This window comes from Panthera tigris, chromosome B3, assembly GCF_018350195.1.
Source record: "Panthera tigris isolate Pti1 chromosome B3, P.tigris_Pti1_mat1.1, whole genome shotgun sequence".
NCBI classification, from domain to species: domain Eukaryota; kingdom Metazoa; phylum Chordata; class Mammalia; order Carnivora; family Felidae; genus Panthera; species Panthera tigris.
The window spans coordinates 36,259,708-36,280,316 of NC_056665.1; the positions used below are offsets into that span (position 1 = coordinate 36,259,708).

The following is a 20,609-nucleotide window of genomic DNA, read 5'->3' on the forward strand; positions in this document are numbered from 1 at the left end:
TCAACTGTCACACATGCACAACTGCTTGTGGCTGCCACTTCTTGGAATCTAAAGCAAAATCAACCGAAGTCACAAAGTTCACCTTCCTAATCTGTAAATAAGGAAGAAGCTACCATCAAAACATTAGAAAACAACCCCCCCTTCCTCTTTTTTCCCTGCTGTTCCAAGGAAAATGGAAAGAAGGAAATAAAATATATTTATAGCATAAATATATATAGCACACCCCCCACACAAAAGGCTGCTTTTTCTTATCTAGAACTTATTTACAAAGAAAGTCTGAAAAGGTAGGTCAATATAAGTAATATACAGTGACCAGAGCAGCCACTATAGAAAGGTTAAAATTTCCAATTTAAACTTTGCTGGTTTAGGGGCACCTGGGTGGCTCAGTGGGTTGAGCATCAGGCTCCATGCTAGGCATGGAGCCTGTTTGGGATTCTCTCTCTCCCTCTCTGTTTGCTCTTCCTCTGCTCTCTCAAAATAAATTAATTTTAAAAAATTTGCTGGTTTAAATTCAAACTGCCATGATCATATTAACAACAACAACCCAGGTTCAGCTACTAGAATCATCAGTAATGTAATCACACTATCAAACAGGATATTTAAAGAGACAGGCTCATTCTAGTGGTGCCTGGGTGGTTCAGTCAGTTGAGCATCCAACTCTTTATTTTGGCCCAGGTCATGATCTCGCAGTTGGTGGCATCAAGCCCCACACTGGGCTCCATGCTGTCAGCTTGGGATAATCTTTCTCCCTCTCTCTCTCTCTGCCTCTCCCCTGCTCATGCTCTATTTCTCTCTCAAAATAAACCTAAAAAAAAAAAAAAAGAAAAGGCTCATTCTAAAGCAGACAAGAAAGGCATCTTTCCATTTGTAATAAGTTCTAATAATAACATTATTTTCATAATCTGAATATGTAAATAAAATACTGCTTAAGTTGGCTTTTTCTGCTGAAACTGGGGATAATTCATTTTGTTAACTAAAAATCCATATCAACAGAATCATCATAATTAACCAAGTGATTGACAGCAATATTATCCTTTAAGGCTTACATAATTGTTTTCCCAACTTAAGCATACATTTTATGAAGTATACTAAGTTCTTAAAAGGACTTTATACAGCAAACAAACAGAAAAATCTATTTAAATAATCTGGCATCCCTGCATATAGTCTAATAGATCAAATACAGGCCTTTGCAAAACAGAAACAGTAAATACAAAGCTTCAATAGGGTAAAAATCACTCAATAAAACTTTATGTTTTTACTTCATTCTGATAGAAGCTAAATTTAAACTAAGAATTTAGTTACTGAGTTACAGCTTTTTTCAGCAGTAGTCTTTGAAATGCAAGAACGTAGGTGACGAGTATTCCACACATTTTTATTAATTCAGCTCAAGGAAGCAACATGTTATTTTTAAGCTGTCAATTTAAATGTTTATGTAAATTGGGGCAAATTTAAAAACATTCACTTCTAATCTCTTTCACCTAATATTAACTGATGAGTTTATAAGAATATAACAAAGGCTGCATATCTTGACAGACATCCCAAGAAAGTATCAGGTTTGTTTGTTCATTTGATAGTCAAAGGGGAAAAGATCTCACCAAAGACCCTAAGATTTCTTTTTCTACAGTGACATTTGTCAATCCAAAGCCAACCTTTAGCACTAGCAGAGAATTTATTATGTTTTACCTTACCTTGCATGTCTATGTAGTTACAGATGTAATCTATGAGTAGATTCTTATAAAACAATCTAGCTTTAGACAACAATGAAATTATCATTCAAATACTCAGCTACATAAACACATTTGTTCCACTGTAGTTAAGTACAGAAAGCCAAAACTCATAATGGAAATGTGCACTTATTATAAAATATAGCCAAATTGTCAAAGATAATAGCAACCAGTTAAATCAAAACTATATTGGAAAAGACTATCCACCGGGTTGATCATAAAAGAAAATCAAGAGAAATAAAAGGGACCAGCTACCCATTTACAAACATGGATGGCATATTAACATTACTGGACATTTGGGAAACGCAAATTAAAACCACCACACAGATATTAGAACAGATACAAGACAAAAATGGACTGACAATACCAATGTGCTGATAAGGATACATACAGAGCAGGAGAAACTCTCATACTCTGGTAGCGGGAACGCAAAATTGTATAGCCACTTGGAAAAAAGTCTGGCAGTTGCTTAGAAAGTTGAATATGTACTTACAATAAAGTCTGTGATCCCACTCCTAGGTATTTACCCAAGTGAAAACAAAAACAAAAATAAAAACAAAAACCACCTTCATGTAAATGTAGCTTTATTTGCAATCACCCAAAAGTGGAAACAACACAGATGTCCTTCAACAGGTAAATGGATAAACAACTCTGGTAATACAATGGAATGCTACTAAGCAATAAAAAGGAACAAACTAGTGATTTGTGTAACAGATAGATGAATATTAAATGCATTTTGTTAAGTGAAAGAAGCCAGTCCTAAGAGGCTAAATATTCTTTGATCCCATTTATATGAAATTCTGGAAAAAGCTAACTAACTAAAGGCATGGAAAACACGTAAGTGCTTGCTATAGTCAAAGGGTTGACTATGAAAGGGCAACAGAAGACATTTTGTGGATGATGGAACTCTTACTGGTAGATACATGACTCTATGCATTTCCATAGAACTGTACAACACAAGGAGTGAATTTTATTGAATATAAATTAAAAAAAAACCAGAGTGTCGGGGAAACTGACGATGGAAACAAACTGTGAAAAACTGGATCTAACTGTATTACAAATGAATGACATAGCAGACTGAAGGGGATATGGGAGAAAAGACCTGACTTAGCGAGCTTTGAATAAAGATAAAAAGAACTGTACACAAACACTGTATTCTATTTAGTAAATGTGTTTCTCTCAGAAGTATATGACTGAGCAATTCTGAAACTACTACATACATGGATAGCAAATACATAATTAAACTGCCGATAATGAGAGGTTTCTCACTGTGGGCAAAATAAGTTACAAATAAGCAAAAGGAAATGCGAGAATAATCCTTATGGTGCTAGGTTGGAGTTGGAAGTATCAGTATCAAATAATGTTATATATATATATATACAGATAGTACATACAGAAATAAACATAGGTGTGTGTGTGTGTGTGTGTGTGTGTGTGTGTGTGTGTGTGTGTATGTGTGGGTTAGTATACATGCACACATTTTCTAGGTCTGAAAGGCCTAGAAGCAGTGAATGCCTCAGTAGCAATGAGCACACCGAGCACCCAGATGTTGGTTTGTAAAGACTATTCTCCAAACAGATGGACCTGGGCTCCTTGGAGGTGTGAGTGATTTCAGGCCTGGGGCAGGAAAAATATAAAATGAGCCTAGAGCATTGTGTAGAGCCATAGAGTAAGAAATTGCTGGGGGGAAAAAAAAAGATGCTTTGAAAGGACAAAGATGCAAACTTCAAAGGGCTCCCAGGGGCCAAAACTGAAACAATTTGAGCAACAAAAGAAATCAACACTAGTACTGTTTCTAATCCAGAGAATAAAATAAAAATCCAAGAATGTGTATAGATATAAACAAATGATCAAATAAAATAAGTTAATGTGGGGAAGGACAACTCTTTCTTACAGAAGAAATAAAATTAATAAATGTAAGAGAAAGAAGTGGAATAGAAAATCACCATCAAACCATCAAAGGAGGGGCAACTGTGTGCCTCAGTTAAGCATTCACCACTTGATCTCAGCTCAGGTCTTGATCTCACAGTTGTGAGTTCAAGCCCCACAATGGGCTCCACACCTACTTAAAAACAAATCAGGGGCACCTGGTGGCTCAGTTAAGCGTTGGACTCGATTTCAGCTCACGACTGGTGAGACCACATCCCGTGAAAAATATACAAAAACTATATACTATCTTTAGACTTATTTCTACACCTAAAATTATTATAAAATAACAAGTTGAAGAAAATCCCATAATGATCAAATAAAGTAACATTTTTTGCATGATCTCCTATAAGGATAAACCTTAAAGGTTTATTTCCAAATTACTGTCTTTACTGCCCTAAAGGCTATACAATGACATTATCAGGGTCTACAAAACTAAAAATTTGAATGTTTCTGTCCCCTGGAAATTCACATTGAAACCCTAACCCTCAATGTGATGGTACTTGGTGGAGGGACCTTTGGGAGGTGATTAGGTCATGTGGGCAGAGCCCTCATGAGTGAGATTAGTGCCTTTATAAAAGTGGTCCCAGAAAGCTCCCACGCCCCTTCCACTACATGAGGAGAACAGAGGGAAAAGACAGATGTCTACTGATCAGAAAGCAAGTCCTTACTAGAAACTAAATCTGCTGGCATAGGTCTTGAATTTCCCGGCCTCCAGAACCGTAAGAAATAAATTTCTATAGTTTATTAGCTACCCAGTTTATGTTATTTTGTTACAGCAGCCCAAATGGACTGATATTGACATTCAGAAAAAAATTCCTAACTTGTCCACCCAACCTTTCTTCTCCAGACACATACTCTAAAAAACAAGCAGCATATTCCATTTAAAGAAGAAATTCTGTGTCTTCAACCCATGCATCTAATTGCAGTGATACTGTCAAATTAACAGTGGCTCAGTATTTGATTTTTAAAATGAAATATTTTATGTTGACCTAGAAAAATCTAACTAATCTAAGTCTGTATGGAAGGACTATGATAAAACATAAATCAGAGAAGTTAAAAAAAAAAGACATCTTAAGATATGATTTTGATAGAGGCAAAAAGCTTTAGCAGTACCTTCTTATATCATCCATCATTTAAAAGGGAATTCTTATTCATAAGTCTCAATCTATGAATCAGATAGGTACTTCCCCAAACCAATTCAGTTTAGACCACAGCTAAACACGCATAATACTAAGATGGCCTCATTCACATATTCAAGCTACCAAGAGTCCCATCAATTCTTCTGTAGCTTAATGTTATCCATCCTTCATAATTCAAATGGGTAAGTACTCTAAGTCTATACTGATTGAAGTATAAAATGATATAAAATAATGCAAAATACACTCTTTCAGATAAAATTCCAGATTCTTCCTTTAAAAGTTAATTTTAAAAGTTTTAAATTCATTTTATAAGAACATAAGCAAAGATACCTCACACAAGTCTATTAGAAAGTCAAATGTATCTCAGCTTTATGCATGTTATAAAAGAGACTATTTTTCAAATCAAATAGTTCTTATGATATAAAGATTTTAGAAACTTATTTTGTTAACATTACCTAGAAAATAGCAAAAAAGAATTTATTTTTCAGATTTTGGTTTCCAAAAAAGGAAAATCCATTTGTTTGATATTGCTTGGAAATTCAAATTTACCTGTCCACGTATTAAGAAATATGTTTTTCTGTGGTACCTGGGTGGCTCAGTTGGTTAAGTGTCCGACTTAGGCTCAGGTCATGATCTCACGGTTCATGAGTTCGAGCCCCACATCAGGCTCTCTGCTGTCAGCACAGAGCCTGCTTTGGATCCTCTGTCCCCACACCTCTCTCCCCTGCTCACACATTTTCTCTCAAAAATAATAAAATAAACATTAAAAAAAAATATGTGTCTTTCTTTCGCCAAGAGATTCCTGAGCAGCCTAGAAAACATTTTATTAACTATGTAGGCTCATATTTTAATTTTTCCTTCTATCTTCCATTTTTAAAATACTCATAATTTCAGGAATCACAAACAAGTATAAGCGATTCAATACAAATTTCAGAGAAACTAATTCCAACTTTAACCACTAAAACACAGTTTTATATTAGAATCAGTTTTATTTCATTAAAAAATTTATGTACTCTAAAATACTTCTGTTACTAGGACAGATATTAAAACACATAACGATTACTTCCAAAATGTTCTGTTTAAATTTACTAGGAAAGAAAACAGAATTAAAAACATTTGTGTGCCTTTCATTTTTTTTCTTTAGAGCAGGAAGTAGCTTGACCTTTATCACATAAACTTTAATTTTTTTTAAATGTAAGCAAAATTAAGACTTCTACTGGAAATAAGAACTTGGCATTTAACTGCTCACAGCATTGTCTTATTTTTAAAATCAATTACTTCAGAAAATTAACACCTCTTTCTAAAAAATAATCTCTAATTAGTTTTCATACAGTTGTCTGTCACTTCACATATAATTACACAGCACGGTTAAGATACTCTCGATTCAGTTTTCTAAGCCAAAGGTCAACAAACTTTTCTTAAAGGGCTAGATTTTAGGCTTGCAGGCTCTACAGACACTGTTGGAACTAGAGAACTCTGCCACTGTAGTGCTAAGACAGCCAGAGACAATACATAATGAATGAATGTGACTATGTTCCAATAAAATTTTATTTAAAATAGGTGAGTGGCCTGTGGGCCATAGTTTGCTGATTCCTGCAACCAGGCAAACAGATCTGATTATCAATATATAATACCCTCAGTAAACAAATCATCACATGTTCCCTTGTTTCCGAAAGTTATTATGTCCTCTTAAGTCTAGAAGTGAAACATCAGTTATTTATATGATAAAGAAATCATTAAAACACGTTGAGGTCAGAATCTCAGATAAACTGAAAAAATGTGCTAATAGAGAGCACACATTAAAATATAAGTTTCAAAATGTATAGTGGGGATATGATTAATTTTAACCAAGCAATCTTACATTAATCAAATGAAAGAATTTAAACTCTATTATTATATGTCTGGTTTCAAACTCAAAATATATTTAATCAAAACTTCAGTTTTTTGGTCAGATTCCTAGATAAATAAAATTTAAAGCTTTTAAGTCAGGTTCTAGTTCCAGATAAAATGGGTTAATCATACTCCAACCTGTCTGAGTAAAGGTAGCTACAAGACCTGGATAGAATACATGAATAGCTACTTTGTTTTATTATAATTATTATTTTTTTTATTTTTGAGAGAGAGAGAGACAGACAGAGTGTGAGCAGGGGAGGGGTAGGGAGAAAAGGAGACACAGAATCTGGAGCAGGCTCCAGGCTCAGAGCTGTCGGCACAGAGTCCGACGCGGGGCTCAAACCCACAACCGTGAGATCATGACCCGAGCCAAAGTTGGACACTTAACCAACTAAACCACCTAGGCGCCCCTTGGAACAGCTACTTTAGAACTCTGAAAAGTAAACAGGAGCACAAAGATTGGGTCAGAAGACCAGAACTTGAAGCACCACTGAAACATCATTTTCCAGTATGTAAACCTCCAGTTCAGGTATCCTCTAGCCTGAACCTAATACCACCCCAAAACTAGAAGTGGGCATTAGTGCTGGCTCTAGGAGCAGGAAAGGGATCTTCCAACTAAAAGGAAAGTGTGGAAATCCCTCCCCCATTCCCTCAAGCTCAGCCTCCTGCAGCAGCTTTGGCAATGGAGGCCCATTAGGACCCTAAAACTCTGAGGAAGGGAAAACCTCCCTCTGATTAGAGGAGCTGTGGTCCAAAGAGGATGTGGAGAATCCCTGTTGCTTTCTCTCTGTTATTCTGCCACTTGGCGCTGGATATGGGCACAGTTGTAGGGACTGCACATTAGAGAAGAAAAAATAAAGCTCCACCTTTCTGGTCAGAGAAAAGGGGAGCCCTGAGGAATCAGAAATTACTGGGAGATCCCAAAGAAGAGCAGCTTCGGAAAGCAATGCTTCAAAGTTGTTTATGGACTCCCAGGCTCATCTCAAGCAGCACATGTGTGTATCTGACCCAGACAAGCACAGACTTTGAGACTTAACTATGATATAGACCACTACCCAAGTTCCAGAATGGCCCATGTGTCATGCACATGTGGGACAGATCCATAGAGCATGGCAAAGGCTCCGAAAATCCAACTAATGTTGTAGTCACAACTCACAGGAACTTGCATCCTTAACCAAACTGGGCTATTTGCCTACTAAAACAAATACATCAACATTCTGCATAGGAACTGAACAAGACCCAAAGTCTCATAACATACTAGTCAAACTCTCCAGAATATAATCCAAAATTACTTGGCAAATGAACAACCAGGAAAATCTCAACTTGCATGGGAAAAGATGCCTACACCAAGGAAATACAGTTGCTAGAATTGAGGAAGATATTAAAGATATTAGAGCAATCCATCATAGAATGCTTCACCAAGTAAAAGCAAACATTCTTGAAACAAATGGATAGATAGAAAGTCCCAAAAAAGAAACAGAAGATATAAAAAGAGAACCAAACTCAAATCTCAGCAGTGAAAAAGTATCAATAACCAAAATTAAAAGCTCACTAGATGAACTCAACAGTAGAAAAGAGATAACAAAAGATGAAGTCAATGAATACAGAGGAACAGAATTTATCCTCTGTGAACAGAGAAAAAGATTAAAAACAAAACAAAACAGGAAGAGTGCCTCAGATCCCACATTAATGACACCAGAATCCCAACAAAGGGCACCTGAGTGGCTTAGTCGGTTAATGGTCTGACTCTTGATTTCGGCTCAGGTCATGGTACCACAGTTCATGAGATCAAGCCCTGTGTTGGGCTCTGTGCTGACAGTGCGAAGCCTGCTTGGGATTATCTTTCTCCCTCTCTCTGCCCACCCCCCCCCCACCCTCCACCTACACACATGCTCTCTCTCAAAAATAAATAAACTTTTAAAAAATCCTAATATGAGAGGATTTCAGTATTTGTTGAATTTGTTGAAAGACAAAAACTTAGAGTTTCAAGCAGCCCAGCCAACTCCCCAAAGAGAATAAATATAAAGAAATCCATGAAAAGCCACATTTAGAAAACTTTAGACAAAAAGTCTTGAAAGCAGCCAGAAAAATTTAACGTTACTTAGAGGGGGAAAGTGTTCAAATGACTGTGAATCTATTTTCAGAAATCATGCAGACCAGAAGGAAGTAGAACATTTTTAAAGTGCTGAAAGAAAAGAACTGTCCACCCAGAATTCCATAACCAGCAAAAATATCCTTCAGAGATGAAAGTCAAATAAAGACATTCTTAGATGAAGGAAAACTTAGAGAATGTTTTGACAGCAGGAGTGCTGTAAAAGAATTGCTAAAGGAAATTCTTCCAACAGATGGTAAATAACGCCATAAGGAAACTGAAACATCAGTAAGGAAGAGCAATGTAACTGTTAAATATCGAATTAAATATAATGGACTATTCTTATCCTCTTGAGTTCTTTAAATATGTTTGATAGTTGAAAGCATGAAGTATAACCTTCTGTGGTGGAGCTTTCAATGTATGTCATACAATACAATATATAACACAACTACAGCAAAAAGTGGAGGGCACAGTAAAGGGACTGACTGTATGATGGTACAGTTTCTATGAGCCACATAAAGTAGCAAAATCTTGATGCTAAGTAGACTGAAAAGTTAAGCACGTTGTAACTTCCAGAGCAATCACTAAAAAACAAACCGTAAAAAGATATAATTAAAAACAATCAATAAATTATCATAGAATACCTAACCAAAACACACACACCAACACACACACACACGCACGCACACACCAAACACTCTAAATGAAGGCAGGAAAGGGAAAATTGAGAAATAAAAACAGGGGTAACAAATGGAAAGAAAGAATAAGAAAATAGTAAATGTATGAGGCGCCTGGGTGGCTCAGTCGGTTAAGCGTCCAACTTCAGCCCAGGTCATGATCTCACAGTCCGCAAGTTCAAGCCCCGCATCAGGCTCTGTGCTGACAGCTCAGAGCCTGGAGCCTGCTTTGGATTCTGTGTCTCCCTCTCTCTCTCTGCCCCTCCCCTGCTCATGCTCTGTCTCTGTCTCAAAAATAAACAAAAACATTAAAAAAAAAAAGAAAATGGTAAATGTAAATTCAAACATATCAATAATTACATTAAATGTAAAAGATCCAAACACATCAATTAAGGGAAAATCAAAAAAGAATAGTAGAAAGAAGCATTCTTTAAATACAATGTCATAAGTAGTGAGCCACTCACAAAAGGGGCCACGAGCCAAGGAAAGGGAGCACCTTTAGAAGGTGGAAAGAACAAGGAAACAAATTATCCCACAGAGCTTTCAGAAAGGAACAAAAGTCTTGCTGACACCTGGAATTTAGCCCAGTGAAACTGGCTTCAGAACTGTGAGACAGTAAATTTGTCCTGTTTAAGCCACTGTTTGTGGTAATTTGTTAAAGCAGCAACAGAAAAGTAATGCACTGGATCACAAAACAAACCTCTACAAACTTAAAAAAAAAAAATTAAAACCATACGAAGGATGTTATCTGCAATAAAATTAAACTAAATTATCAGTAACAGAAAGATAACAAGATATTCTCCCAAGAGGAAGAAATTGCAAACACACTTGTAAGAAATCCATGGATCAGAGGCAAAATAGAAAATACTTTGAAATCAACAAAAATAAGACACTATATCAAAATTTGTGGAATGCAGCTAAAGCAATCCTTAGAGGATAAGTTTTGGCATTAAAATACATTAGAAAAAAGAAAATCTAAAATTAACAATCTAAGCTTTCAGCTTAAGAGACTGGAAAAAGAAGAGCAAACTAACAAGTAGAAGGAAGGAGACAATAAAGAGCAGGAATCAATGAAATTGAAATTAATATTTAAAAAACCAATAAAGCCTAAATTAGCTCTGTGAAAGATCAAGACAAGCAAGAATGGTAAGACAAAAAGGGAGAAGACACAAATTCTCGGTACCAGTACAAATGGGGAAATTTCACAATAGACTGTACAAACATTTAAAGAATAACAAGGAAATACTGTGAGCAAGTCTCTATGCACACAACTCCCTGAAACCATAAACTACTACCATTCACATATATTAATATGGATAAGCTGCACAGGCTGTAACTATTAGATAAATTGAATTTGTAGTTAAAAACTTGCAAGAGAAGAAATTCTCCAGGCCCAGATGTCTTCGCTAATAAAATCTACCAAATATTTGAAAAACAGATTAATAAGACTGATAAGACTAGCAAGTAAGAAATAAAACTGTCCCTATTTGCAAAAAACATTATTGTCTACTTAGAAAATTCCAAGGAGTACAAACAAACAAACAAAACCCTCCTGGAACTAATAAATGAGGTTATCAAGGTCAAGATATAGAAGGTAAACATCAATTATATTTACACATACTAAACAGTGAACAATTCAGAACCCCCAAAGTTTTAAAATAATGTTATTTAAAATAGTTCCATAGAAACAAAATACTTAGGTATAAATCTGATAAAACATGTACAGGATCTGTATGCTAAAAAACTACAACAAGCTGATGAAATACGTCAAAGATGATGCAAGTAAGTAGAAGGATATACCGAGTTCACAGACTGGAAGACTCAAAACAGTAAAGATGTCAATTCTCTCCCAAACTGGTCTACATATTTAATTCAATTCCAATAAAAATCCCAGGATTTTTTGTTGTTGTAGAGAAGCTGATTTTCAAACTAATATGGAAAGGCAAAAAATCTAAAATAGCCGAAACTATCAAAAAACAAATTTAAAAAAAAGAAAAAAAGTTGGAGGAACTATACAATCCAATGGATCAGCAGTGCCCACAAATAGCTCCACACAAACACAACCACCTGATTTTTGGTAAAGGTGCAAAGATAATACAATAAGAAAAGGATAGTTTTTTGACAAACTGTGCTGGAACAACTGAGTGTCCAAATGCAAGAAAAAAAAAAAAAAGAATGAATGAATTTTTACCTAAACCTCTTATATTATATAAAAATTAACTGAAATGGATCATAAACCTAAATGTAAAATATAATACTATAAAACTTTTTACCTACCCCCCTCCCCAAAATAGGACAAAATTTTTGTGACCTAGGGCTAGGTAAAGAGTTGTTAGACATGACAACAAAATACAGCCCATTAAACAAGAAGGGATACATTGGATTTTATCAAAATTAAAAAATTTTGCTCTGGAAATTTTTTTTTTACCATAATATAAAGACAAGCTATACACAGGGAGATAATGTTTGTAAATTAAATATGCAACAAAGAATTTGTACCCAGAATAATAAAGAACTCTCAAAACTCAGCAGTAAGAAAACACTCCAATTTGAAAGAAAGAAAGAAGGAAAGGAAGAAAGAAAGAAAGAAAGAAAGAAAGAAAGAAAGAAAGAAAGAAAGAAAACAATCCAATTTAAATATGAACAAAAAGCATACTGATCAGAATGGTTAAAATAAAAAAACATGGTAACACAAAATGCTGCCAAAAATGGAGAACAACAGGAACTCACATGCGCTGCTGGTGGGAATGAAAAATGGCAAAACCACTTTGAAAAACAGTTTGGTGGTTTCTTATAAAGTTAAATTTACACTTACACAACCCAGCAATCAAACTCCTAGATATCTACTCAGGCCAACTGAAAGCATATTCACACAAAAATCTGTATACAATTGTTTAATGGAAGCTTTACTCAAAATCACCCAAAACTGAAGGAACCAAGATGTCCTTCAATGGGCTGTTTAAAAAGAAAATGATTAAAGGAAATAATTTAGGTGATACAAACAAATTGTATTTAACACTTTATGAGGTAGACAGTCAACCTTCCAACAACTGAAAATGGGGCAGAAGGCAGGCAGCTTTTATAGAATAAAGAATAAAGAACAAGGAAGAGAGAAACAGAAAATATCCGACTGGCTAGAGCCACACAGTCAACCTCATTTGGGGTGAGAAGGCCCAGAGGTGGCCTGGTAAACACCAGGGACTGGATGACTAGAGATACCGTGTTTCTGGTCAAGCGGAGCTTTCATAGGGACACAGGTTTGCGGATGTGGCACCTAGAGCAGGAGCAGCTCTATCTCGGGCCTAGAAAGTTGTTTCAATGAGATGAAGGGATAAAACAACTGTGGTAAATGCCTACAACAGAATACGCTGCAGGAATAAAAAGGAGTGAACCATTTGATTCACGTGACATGGAGAAAACTTAAATGCACTTTGCTAAGTGAAAGAAGTCAGATCCAAAAAGTTACATAGCATATGACTGCATGTGTATGACACACCGGAAAGGGCAAAACAGCGTGAAAATAAAAGAGATTAGTGGTTGTCAGGGAAGGGGGGATGTGGGAATGGCTGACTTACAGAGCAGGTATGTGAAGTGAGTCGTGGGCTGGGGGAGCCCTATAGGACTGAGCCCTTCACCTGTGGAATCTGCTACTATCTCCAGGCAGATGGTGTCAGAACTTTAGTGCAATTTTGTGATTTATAACAAATACATACACTTGGTCATTCAGATGACCAACGTATATTTCTCACATATATTTTGCCTTCATGGTTCCTGGCTCACTGTTCCAAAACTTCCTGAGCAATTAAGAGCAACAGGAACATCCTTTGTTATATTTGGTCCCTTGTTATTCGAACAGGCCCCTTTTTCCATCACAACTGGGTTTGTGTTAATGAGGTGACTTCCATAAAATAACTGAGTAAGGATGGAGACTGATTTCTGGAAGAACCAACCCCGTGATTAGGGGGTTGGAAATTTCAGTTCCACTCCCCACCTCCGGCCTGACCTCCAGGGAGGGGATAGGGACTGGAGGTGAATCGACTGCTAATGGCCAATGACTAAATCAATCATGCCTATGTAATGAAGCCTCCATTAAAAAAAAAAAAAAAAAAAAAAAAAAAAAAAAAAAAGAAGAAAAAAGAAAAACCAGGAACGGTTTCAGAGAACTTCTAGGTTGGTAAGTACAAGAGCGTTTGGAGAGAGTGGTATGCTCCTAAAGGGCATAGAGGCTTCGCACCTTTTTCCCATATCTCACTCTAGGCATCTCTTCCATCTGGCTGTTCCAGAGCTATATTCTTTTTTAATAAACCAATAATCTAGTAAGTAAAATGCTTCTTTGGGTTCTGTGAGCTGCTCTAGCAAATTAATCAAGCCCAAAGGAGGGGGTCATTGGAACCTCTGATCTACAGCTGGAGGCTCAGAATCACTGGTGTCAACCTAGACTTGCAACTGGTGTGTGTGTGTGAACTGAGGTGTGGGGTGGCAGTCAGTCAGATGGGACTGAGCCCTCAACCTGTGGAATCTGATGCTACCTCCGGGTAGATGGTGTCAGAATTTAGTTGAATTGTAAGTCACCCAGCCTGGTGTCTGGGAACTGCTTGTTGGTGTGGGGAACTCCTCTGCCCTCCACACCCACACATACACAAGTTGCAAGTAGGTCCAGAACCTTTTAACAGAAGACTATTCAGAGTGATGAGACCGTATGGTACTGGGATAAGCAGATAATGACCCTGTGCCTTTGCCCAAACCCGCAGAACTGTACATTGCAAAAAGTGAACTTTAATGTATGCGAATTTTTAAAAATCCACTACGATATTAGGGAAATCTTAAGATAGAATGCAGTCTGTGACAAATGAATCTGATGGTACTACAAATGAATGGCAAAACCCCACTGAAGAGCTTAGGAGGAAAATGAGCTGATTTAAGTAACTTTGGAAAACCACATCTTAAGTGGAAACTTTAAGGCCAAATACAAAAGGGCCTATACATAAACACTGTAGTCTAGTTGGTAAGTTTATTTCTCATGAGAGTACTGGTTAATTCTGAATTTGCTTTTTACATGTATACTGGGGTGGAACAAGTAAGTAAATAGGCCAGGTTTCTCGTTCTCAGAGAAGTTGCAGATAAGCTCAAAGGAGAAAGCTAGAATGAACCCTATGGTACTGAATGAGAGTCACAGACGCTGGTATGAACTTAACATATATGCTGCTTAATATATAATACAAACGGATAAATACAGAAACAATTAAAGGTGTGTACAGACGCATCAATTAGCATCCAGATGTTTAATTCCTACCTCTGTCCTCTGAAAAGGCCTAGAAAGAGTGACACCCCAATAAAAGCACCCCGACACTGGTCTCTAAACACCATTCTCCAATACCAGCTCTACACCAGAGCTCAGAGAAATGCCTGATTCTAGGAGTAGGGTGGAGACAATACACAATGAGTCTGGAGCATCTTCTAGGGCCAGAAGTCAAGGAAGTACTCAAAAAATGTCAAAGGGACACAGGGGTCAACGATGAAATAATTTTAGCAACAAAATATATAACACAGCTTGGACTGTAAGCCAATGTATAAAATAAGTGTACATAAGGACGTAAATGACTGAATGAATGACTCAATGAAAGGGACAAACTTCCTTATGGAAGAATTCCTAATAATATATGTAGACAGACCCTCATCGATAAAAAGCATCCCCTTGAGTGCAGGCTAGAATTAGTGACTCACTTCCAAAGAACAGATGATGGAAAGACAAAAAATAATTTTACAGTGTAGAAACCTAGCAAATACTACCTTAACCAAGTGATATTATCATATACCCCCTGATAGGATGTGATGAGAAGGGAGGGCACTTTGCTATCATACCTTTGATATTCTTCCCTAAAACCATTGGCCTTGGTGTAATCATAAGGAAACATCAGATAAACCCAAATTGAGGGACATTCTCCAAAATACCTCACTAGTATTAGTACTCAAAACTATGAAGGTCATTAAAAGCAAGGAAAGACTGAGAAACTACCAGAGACCATAGGAGACTAAGGAGGCACAACAAATGCAATGTGGAATCCTTGGAACAGAAAAAGGAGACTACTGGGAAATCTGAGTTTAGAATCTGGAATTTAGGTAACATAAGGTACCAAAATTGGCTTCTTCGTTTTGGTTTTGTAAGACGTTATCATTACAGGAAGGTGGGTGACAGGTATACGGGGATTCTCTGTATTATCTTTGCAACTTTTCTATAAATCTAAAATTATCCCAAAACAAAGTTTCTATTATTTTATAGAATGGACAAAAGACGTGGACAGACCCAAAGAGAATACGTGTATGGCAAAAAAACACGACAAAATGTTTGACATCATTAACTATTAGGAAAATGCAATTTAAAACCATTATCAGATATCGTTCCAAATCCATCAGAATGGCTGTAATTAAAAAGAATGACCACTTGCAGACACCGCAGCCCCAGAGCTGGTCATCCGCTCAGTCATGGTCAACCCCACCATGTTCTTCATTCTTCAATTATCATTGTGGATGGTGAGCCCTCCAGCTGTTTCCTTTGAGCTGTTTGCAAAGTTCTAAAGATAGGAGAAAACTTCTGTGCTCTGAGCACTGGGGAGAAAGGATGTGGTAATAAAGGTTTCTGCTTTCACAGGATTTACGTGCCAGGGTGATGACTTCACATGCCATAATGGCACTGGCGACAAGTCCATCTATGGGGAGAAATGTGATGATGAGAATTTCATCTTGAAGCACACAGATCCTGGCATCCTGTCCATGGTGAAGGCTGGACCCAACGAACAGTTCCCCGTTTTTCATCTGCACCGCCAAGACCGGGTGGTTGGATGGCAAGCACGTGGTGATTGGCAAGGTGAAGGAGGGCATGAATATCGTGGAAGCCACAGAGTGCTTGGAGTCCAGGAATGGCAAGACCAGCAAGAAGATCACCACTGCTGACTGTGGACGAATCTAATAAATCTCACTTGTGTTTTATCTTAACTACCAGACATTCCTTCCGTAGCTCAGGAGAGGACCCCTTCACCCCCACCTGTTTGAAATACCCTGTAATCTTTGTGCTCTTGCTGCCGTTCTATAGGTTCCATATTTTTCCTTACTCCCCTCCAAGTTTAGGTGGACTGCAGTGTCAAGTTTATGATTATGAATTAAAAACTAAACAAACAAAAAAGAATGACTGTACCAAGTGCCAGCAAACAGAACTAGAACTATCACACATGGCTGATGGGAATACAAAGTGGTGCAACCAATTTAGAAACTGGCAATTTCTTACGAAGTTAAATTATACAATTACCAACAATCCCACCGCTATGTATTTACCCAAGAGAAATGAACACTCACATTCATAAAAGCCTGTACACAAATGTTGATAACATCTCTATTCAAAATAGCTACAAACTCGAACAATTCAAAGTCCTTCAATGAATTAAGGGATAGTGGTACATCCATACAATTAACTACTACTCAGCAATAAAAGTGAATGAAATAATGTTATACAAAACAACTTAGTTCACATGAAATCTTAAGGCACTATGCTGAGTAAATGCATGTGTAACAGTGTCAAATAGCTAAATACTCTATGATCCCATTTAGTGTCATTTTTGAAAAGACAAAACTAAAATGACAAAGTGGTTGCTAGAGGTTATGGGTGGAGTCGGGAGGGTACAAGTACAAAGGGAGAGCATGAGGGAGTTTATGAACTAATAGAACTGTCTGGATACGGACTGTGATGACAGTTACACTAACTTATACACGATAAAATTCATCATCTGTTCACAAAGTAAATTTTACTGCATGCTCACTTTAAAAATTAATTTCTGATACTTAACCAAATCATCTTTAAGTCATCAAGATTTTTCCAGGATGTTTAGTTTGGATTTTACTATCTGTAAAAATCCTCTTGTTAATTCTGGCTATTTTAACATAGAACAAATGACACATTTCTCAGCTCAGTCCTAACATGTAGAATCACTGGGGGATCAATAGCCTAGAAGACAATTCCTCTAGTCAGTGCATCACCTGCAAAGAAGTCTAATCTACCAACAATCACAATGTCACCTAACTGAAGAGTAAATCCTGACGTGCACTTAATGGCATCATAAAAGAACATTCATTAATTTTTTAAAGAGAATACTGATTTATGGGGCCCCTGGATGCCTCAGTCAGTTGAGCAACTGACTCTTGATTTCAGTTCAGGTCATGAGATGGAGCCCTTCAACAGGCTCCTCGCTGTATGTGGAGCCTGTTTGAGATTCTCTTTCTCTCTCTCTCTCTCTCTCTCTCTCTCTGCCTCTCTTTCCCCCTCTGTTTCTTTCCCCTGCTCTTGGTCTCTCTCTCTCTAAAAAAAACAAAACTAAAAACAACTAATTAATTAATTAATTAAAAAAAAGAATATTGATTTATAGCCAGAGAATTCCAGGGAAGGGAAAAATGGGATTAATTCTACTTCCAATGTATTGAGAACATTCTAAAAATGAGAGAGTAAAACATAATCATTTGTCCCCGCATTTATTATCAGGGAAAATTAATTGTTTTATTTGAATAAGAAGAAGGTGAAGGATATAAATCAAGTGACATAATATTTCAGAATTCTACTCTTCTGCAAGAGTTTTACCTCAACTAATACAGTACTACTGTAAGCTTCCATTATACCATCCACACACATAGCACAAAACATTCAAATGCATCCACTACAACAATTGGTTTAAATTTAAAAATCTAAGTAAAAAAGGTACACCTTTCTGGAAAACACCTTTATTATTATTTAATCTATTTGATTCCTAGGTTTATCTCAGGTGTTATTTTTAAAAATCATATTTTGGCAACTATCTTATTTATTTATTTATTTATTTATTTTTTATTTATTTTATTTTTGAGACAGAGAGAGACAAAGCATGAACGGGGGAGGGTCAGAAAGAGGGAGACACAGAATCTGAAACAGGCTCCAGGCGCTGAGCTGTCAGCACAGAGCCCGACGCGGGGCTCGAACTCACGGACCGCGAGATCATGACCTGAGCTGAAGTTGGCCACTTAACCGACTGAGCCACCCAGGCGCCCCGGCAACTATCTTATTTAAATAAAACTCACTGACTACTTGTTTTAAAGGATACAATTGCTCTCAGTTGTGCTAGTAAATTTAGCAACAATCTTAAAGTATAAAATTTTAAAAATATAAAATCTTAAAGTATAAATTTCACTTTATACTTTATTTTAAAAGAACCAGAGATTTTTTTTTTTTTTTTTTTAAAGCCAATCTCCAACTGCACTAATTTCAAGTGGAAAACAAAAAACTTCTGTGAGGAACAGTTTTTGCCTTAAGGCTTTTTGTTTCCCTAATATTACATTCAATTAGAAGTGAAATGGCCTGCTTCAAGAACTTAGGTTTATTTTCCCCAGAAACACATTTGGAAAAATATATGACTTACATCTGGAACCATATCCTTGCAAACTGAAGCCATTTGTGTGCAGTCACTGTAATAGTTCACTGAGGCCAGTTTAGTTTTAACACCCATTGACACAGTGCCTACTGCAAATCAGTCTGCTTAGTCCTCCATGTAATCTTCTCAGTAAATGTTCAATTTACTAAACAAAGGCTGCTTCAGTAATTCAGGTCTGACTTCTAAAGATGCAAATATACCTGTCAAAAGCTTTCAGTAAGTCAGTAAATTTCATCTCTGTGGCATTGCAAGTATTTAAGTCACTCCTATATGTTCATGTCCAAAACCATGGAGGGTTTTCCCCCTCTTCTTAGAAAAATCAACAGAACCTCAGTCATTTTCATTATTGTAGTGTTATACTTCCAGCCCTCTTCAAATCTCCATTTAATAAGTTTTTGCATATGAACTAAATCCAATAGGATACCACAGTTTCCAAGACACTGAAGCATCAAAAAAAAAAAAAAAAAAAAAAAAAAGCTCACAGAAATCAACATTATCTATTAATACTTTAAAGATTACAGTGCATGGGGCACCTGGGTGGCTCAGTGCGTTCAGCGGCCGACTTCGGCTCAGGTCATGATCTCAGGGTTTGTGAGTTCAAGCCCCGTGTTAAACTCTAGGCGGACAGATCAGAGCCTGGAGCCTGCTTCGGATTCTGTGTCTCCTTCTCTCTCTGCCTCTCCCCTGTTCACGCTTTGTCTCACTATGTTTCTCAAAAATAAATAAATGTAAAAAAATTTTTTTTAATAAAAAATAAAAATTAAAAAAATAAAAGGTTACAGTGCATTAAACCATGTCTATAAAATAAAAGTAGCTATCACCTACCTAGACCCACATTAATAACGCTCAAACTTAACAGGACAATAGCCATCTCAACTTAAGCAAATGAAATGAATTTTCTAGCCACTGTTCCAAACTTTCTTTTATCAGAAATGAGACTTTGTATAAATATACTTAGGCTACTTGTTTGGAGACATGAAGAGTCATATGGATAAGAAATCATCCATAAGTAATGTTAAATTACCAAAGAATCATGAAGGAATTTTAGTTGGAAAGCTGTGTACTGACATGAAGAAGAAGATGCCCTAAGACCCCATATGACATTTACACTTTGTAGTCCAAACCTGTTGTAACAAATATATTTAACCACTTGCCAATAGTTCTGATAACAAGTTCTGTGGTGATCAAGTTTAAAATTAATGCTGGTATATGATCTATAAATCTTACATACCTATGCTTACTCCAATCCATCATTACTAGAGTTCCTCATTGCTGCTTTGGGATATTATATAGCACAGAATAACCTTGACCATCACTGAAAAAATTAAGAATTGGCTTTAAAAGTCTTTGAACAATTGGTAAGAATCCCATGGTTTTTCACAAAACTTAGACTGACACTTGGCACATAGTGGGAGCACAACAGGGAGTTGTATATGAAGGAGACAGAGCTCTAGGAGTAGTACACAATCTCTCTCATGATTTTAATTTATTTTTACTCATTTATTTTTCTTTCATTATTTTAAAAAGCTATCCATCCCCAGAAAAGCCATATTGAGAAATTTGTTTTAATGTGCTTCTGGGTTGGCAATTCACTGTCTATTGATGAATATAGGGCTTAAAACAACAGCTGAGGGGCGCCTGGGTGGCTCAGTCTGTTGAGTGTCCAACTTCAGCACAGGTCATGGTCTCACAGTTCGTGGGTTCGAGCC

The 20,609-nt window shown here is 36.7% G+C and overlaps 1 protein-coding gene and 1 pseudogene across 1 annotated transcript in view; one reads left to right on the forward strand and one right to left on the reverse strand.

Annotated features, from left to right (window-relative positions):
• GLCE (glucuronic acid epimerase) overlaps positions 1-20,609 on the reverse strand; it is a 112,473-nt gene that overhangs the window by 48,186 nt on the left and 43,678 nt on the right.
• LOC102952538 lies at positions 15,938-16,559 on the forward strand (annotated as a pseudogene).